The following is a 5987-nucleotide window of genomic DNA, read 5'->3' as shown; positions in this document are numbered from 1 at the left end:
AAGACCCTCAACCAGATGGATTGACACAGTGACTGCAACAATGGTCTCACGTATGTCAGAGATGATGACAATGGCACAGGATAAGACTTGGTTCAGATCTGTTGGTCTTTGGGTTGCTAAGGGTCATACTCAACTCAACAATGCCTAACAGCAATGATGGAGGAAACAGACCTTCAGGAACCATGACACAGAGAGGACACTCAGGAAAGCGCTGAACACGATGAGAAGAGAGAACTGGTGAGAGTCCACAGAGGAAGAGGTAGCCAGAAGGTTGGGTGAACTTTCACACAGCAGGGAAGGTGGAGGAAAGAACAGCAGCAAAGGCTTGGTCCCTAGGGAAACAAGGAAGAAGGGCGACTTCTAATAAGATTGGTGCCAGGCAACTGCGGAGCTAGGGAGTGGTGTGTGATAAGAGGAGATGGAGCAGGCCAGGAGGGCCTTTGGCCAGGCCTAGGAGTCTGAACTTGGTTGTTGGTTGTTGTCCTTTTCACTGAGTCATTATTTCCTCCTGGAGACACAGCAGAGCTGCCCCAAAGTGTTTTCTAAGTTGGAATCTTTCTAGAAGGAGCCTTGGTGGCAAGTTGTCTGAAGGGCTGACTGCCTGAACGCACTTATTTTTTCACAGCAGAAAGATGTGGAGGTTTCCTTCTGTAAAGGGCCACAGCCTGGGGGATATCTTGCCCATTCTGGTCTGGTCTATAGGAGCTCTACGAGTCAGAATCCTCTCAAAGGCAGTGGATTTGGTTTCGGTGGATTCGTGGCTGATGGGGTTGACATTTGCACTTTGAACTACTCACCTTTCATTACCAGCCTAGCACTTAACCAGCCAGGTCTCCTTGAATTTGATTCTGGGAGGCAATTAGATATTACTCAGCAGGAATATGCCATCTCATTCTCTACCCTGCCTGAGGAAATGCCTTCCGACCACTGAGAGGAAGATGCTTCCCTAGATCTGTGCCCTGCTAACACAGGGGAGTGATGGTGAGGTGAGGAAGGGCGGGTGCCCAGACTTGATCATGCAGTTGGGCAGGGTCAAACACCACATGGCCTCATTTCTTATACCAGCAGCATTTACAGGAAGTGACCAACATATAATCTAATCCCAAACCAAAATAGCCAACCCAGTTGCCATGGAGTCAGTGGACACACCAGGCATTGCTTCCACAAAAGGGAGCTGTGTTCAGTGCCAACACTCAACACCAAGAAGCTGGGCCAACATGATAGAGGACAGGAAAGGGTCAGGTCCAGGGTGGAGATTCATTTAGAAATACTTGATGATGCATGGCTATCATAAAGGACACCATTATAATGAAGCATTGGATGCCATCAAGTTGAGTTTGTTGTTCATAAAATGTACGAAAAATACATCTGAACCCTGTCCTGTCCTGCACCAACCATCTCATCATCTCTAATACACTTGAGCCCACGACAGTCCTTCTCTTCGAGGGTCTTCCTCTCTTCTTCTGACCTTACTCCTCTCCTTGTGTGTTATCTCTTTCCAAGAAGTACCACCTTCTAGCAACATGACCAAAGTACGTGAGATGAAGCTGCACCATCTTTGCCTCCAAGGAGAACTCTGATTGCACCCTTTCCAAGACGTATCTCTTTGTTTTTTTGACAATCCACGGGATATTCAATACTATTCTTCAACATCACAACTCAAAGACATCAATTTTACTTCTTTCATCCTTGTTCATTGTCCAGCTTTCAGATGCCTTGCAAGTGATTGAAAACAACATGGTTTGAATCAGGTGCACCTTGGTCTTCAAATTGACATCGTTGTTCCCCAGTACTTCTGAGAGCTCCTCAACCCCACGCTTTCCCGACCCAATATGTCTTTTGATTTCTTAACTGCTGGTGCCAACGGTGTTGATTGTGGATCCAAGTAAGACACAGTCATTGACAATTTCTACCTTTTCTCCTTCTATAAGTGATATTGCCTATTGGCCCAATGGCGAGGATTTTTGTTTTCTTGATGTTGAGATGCATCCATATTGAAGGCTGCATTCTTTGATCTTCAGTAGCAAGTATTTCACATCCTCCTCTCTTTCACCAAGCAAAGTTGTGTCATCTCCATAATGCATGCAGGTTGTTTATAAATCTTTCTCCTACCTTGATGCTACATTCTTTTTCACAAGGGCCAGCTTCTCAAATGATTTGTTCAGCATACAGATTGAGTAGATTTGGAGAATATGACACACCTGTCTTGATTTTAAAATCATGAAGCGTTCTGTTGCTCGTAACAAACTATGTTTAACATTGAGAAGAATGGGAATCCCAGAACATTTAATTGTGCTCATATGAAATCTATAGGGAGCTCTGGTGGTAAGAAGCTGAGCTTCAGTCTCAAAGGCACATGGTTGGAATCCACCAGCTGCTCCACAGAAGAAGAATGGACAATCTCCTCCCGTGAGATTAACTGCCTCTGAAAATCCACTGGAGGGTCAGCTATCAGTTGGTTCGGATTTGACAGCACACAGCAACAACATAGGAAAACTATACTTAGACCAAGAGGCTGCTGTCTGGACAGAGCAAAGTAACACTGTTTTATCTTTTCCCCCAATTTTTATTATTATTGTTATTATTAATTTTAATGAAAATTTACAGAGACTTTGGATTTCCATTCATTGATTGTTGCACTTTTCTCTCTTCCCACCTTTCCTCCCTTGTTCACTCTTCTCTTTGAAAAGTAAAAGAAAAATTCTTTCATTGTTTTACAATCTCTCCCCCCAGGTCCACTCCACTATGCAACCTTCGCTCTGGACTCCTGTCATGACAATAATACCTAATCACATATCTCTTTTAAGCAGTTCTCTCCCTCATCTGTTTCAATGCAATACACATTATTTATCCCATTTTTCTCAGTCTCCCCCAACCCTGATGTCAGTCCCATTTTACAACAGTGGCACTATGCAGTATTTGTCCTTTTGTGACTAAGATATTTCACTCAGCATAATGTCCTCCAAGGTCACCCATTTTTAATAATATTGCATGAGTTTCTTGTTTTTCAATGCAATATAGTATTCCATTGTGTGAATATACCACAGCTTCTCTATTCATTCATTTGTTGATGGGCACTTAGGTTGTTTCTCAGCTCTTTGCTATTGTGAACAAAGCTGCAATGAGCATGGGTGTGCATATATCTGCTTGGGTGACAGTTACGGTCTCTTTGGGGTATATTCCCAGTAGTGGAATTGTGGGATCAAATGGTATCTCTATTTGCAACTTTTTTGAGAAAGCATTATACTGCCTTTGATTGTGGTTGCACCATTTTACACTCCCACCAACAGTGAATAAGGGTTCCAGTTTCTCCACAAACTCATCAGCATTTCATGTTTGCTGTTCTGCTAAATTTTGCTATTCTTACTGGGGTGAGATGATATCTCATAGTTGGTTTTGTATTGTTTGTTAGATAACACCTGGCTGTGCCCTGAAAACCATTTGGGACGATTCTGTTTTGTTTCTACATTTGTTGCATACCGCAGGGGATCTCCAAAGACTTGGCTCTCTCTAGTCTCCCTGCACCATGGCTGGTTGTCATTCACTCTTATACGTTTTTTTCTCTTCCCCAAAGGCAAAGCATAGACTCCTTCCAGCCTGGATACTGAACAACGAATTGTGAAGAAAACCAGAAAAAGGCCACTGCTGACATCATGAACCCAGAAGAGGATGGGTCCAGCCCAGGTAGATCTCCTTTCTCTTCTCAGGAACTGGAATTAAGGTTGGAAACTCCAAAGCTTAGTCAGCGGCAGATGAATCAACAGTTGAGAAGGATTTGGATGAACAGATCTCTGAGTTCCTGGCAGAACCAAGGGGAATCTCCCCAGGCTTTTTTGGGCCCTCTCCTAAGTGGAGCCTGGATAGGGGCTCACTTTCTCCTTATCCCATCAAATAATTCAGAAATGACCTAAGGACAGAAAACAGGAAAGTGGGGGAGGGGAGGGAGAAACAGAAGCAGACATACAGCTGTGCCATTCAAGGAGACAGGGTAGACCAGTCACCTGGAGCAACTCCTGCCTTTTCACCTGGTCTTCCATTCAGGGCAACTTCCCTCCCTGCTCTTGGCTCATCAGGAGCTTTATAAACAGAGGCCTTCCTTTTCAGACCCTCCTGTTACCAGGTCATCACCTCTGCATGGGTCCGCAGCAACAGAGAGGAGATGGGCGTCCCCGTCAACTGGTTTTGCAACATTGCATCTGGGTGACTTACCATGCCTGACATAACTTCAGCTGTGATATCAGGAGATTTTGTTTACCTTATGTTATTACAGACATCAAATGGGAGTGTGGCCTAGCACACAGTAGGACTTCATTAAGTGTTATTCCCTTCCCCTCTACGTGGAACCTCTTATTCCAGCTCCAATGGAAACCAGCTCCCTCTACCAACGTGAAATCATGTTGGCTATGATAGCACACCTGCTCTGTGCTTCTCATGAGAAGCACTTATTGGCCAATTGAGAACCCTTTTTGGCAAAGACTAAGCGTTGTTGTTGTTGTTGTTATTGTGTACCACTGAGTCGGAGCCAACCCATCACTGAGCCTCCAGCAGAAGCAGTTAATCACACGGGAGGAGACTGCCCATCCTTCTCCTTCAGAGCAGCTGGTCGATTCAAACTGCATGTTGGCAGCATTGCAGCACAGCTTCTTACCACTAGGCCATCAGAGCTCCTGTGTTGTTATCACAGCAATCCTATGTACAATTGCTCTGAACTCCACCCATCCTGAGCCAGTCTCATTGTCTCTGACATACCCCAGTCACTGAGTCAATCCATCTCATCCAGGGTCTTCCGCTCTTGAGCTGCCCCTACATCATTCCAAGCATGATGTCCTTCTCCAGTGACCAGCCCCTCCTGGCCACATGCCCAAAGTATGTGAGATAAAGCTTCAAAATCCTCGCCTCCAAGGAGTAGCCTGGTTTCACTCTCTCCAGGGCAGACTTGTTTATTCTCTTGGCCGTCCATGGTATGTTTAATACCCTTTTTCCAGCACCATAACTCAGATACTGATTCTTCTTTTATCATTCTTCGTCATCATCAATTCTGTCCAACTCTCTGATGTATAACAAGTAATTGTAAAGAGTGTGGCCTTAATCAGAAGACCTTAGTCTCCAGACAGATTCCCTTGCTCTTCAGCGTTTTGAAGAAATCCCTGACAGCAAGTTTCTCTAATGCAACTCATGTTTTGATTTCCTGAGTGCTTGTGCCAAAAATGTAGATTGTAGAGCTGAGTAAGCAGAAATTGTTAACAATCTCAATCTCTTCTCCAACTATCATGGTGCTGCCAATTGGCCCAGTGGTGGAAGTATTTGTTTTCTTGATGTTGAGCATCAATCTGTATTGAAGGACTACAGTCCTTGACCTTCTGCAGCAAATGCTTCTTGTCCTCCTCTTTTGGCAAGTAAGGTTGTATCATCTATATAATGTAGGTTGTTGATAAGTCTACCTGCAATCCTGATGCCATATCCTTCCTCATAAAGTTGAGCTTCCCAAATGATCTGTTCCTTATATACATTGAAATGGTGTGGAGACAAGATGCCTCCCTGACACATTGCATTCCTGATTTTGAACTATGCAATGTTTCCTTGCCAAGTTCTGACGACTGCCTCCTGGTCCAAGTAAAGGTTTCACATGAGTACAATCAAGTGTTCTAGGATTCTCATTCTTCTTGAGATTAGCCATAATTTGTTGTGATCCATGCAATCAAGGCCTTTTCCTACTAGATGAAACGCAGATTCCTCTGGTACTCTTCGCTTTCAGCCAAGATCCATCTGGCATATAATGTCTCTAGTACCACAGTCTCTTCTACACTCAGCTTGTATTTCTAGTAGGTCTCTGTTGATGTACTTTTCCAGAAATCTTAAATAATCTTCAGAAAGATTTTGCTTGCATGTGATATTGTTCAATAATTTACGCACTCTGTTGGGTCACCTTTTTTTTGGAATGAAAATAAATATGGATTTTATTTAGTTGATTAGTCAGGTAGTTGTTT

This window comes from Elephantulus edwardii, unplaced genomic scaffold, assembly GCF_000299155.1.
Source record: "Elephantulus edwardii isolate Elephantulus edwardi_28Jun2011 unplaced genomic scaffold, EleEdw1.0 scaffold00086, whole genome shotgun sequence".
In the NCBI taxonomy this organism is placed as follows: Eukaryota; Metazoa; Chordata; class Mammalia; order Macroscelidea; family Macroscelididae; genus Elephantulus; species Elephantulus edwardii.
This window is presented reverse-complemented; position numbering follows the sequence as displayed.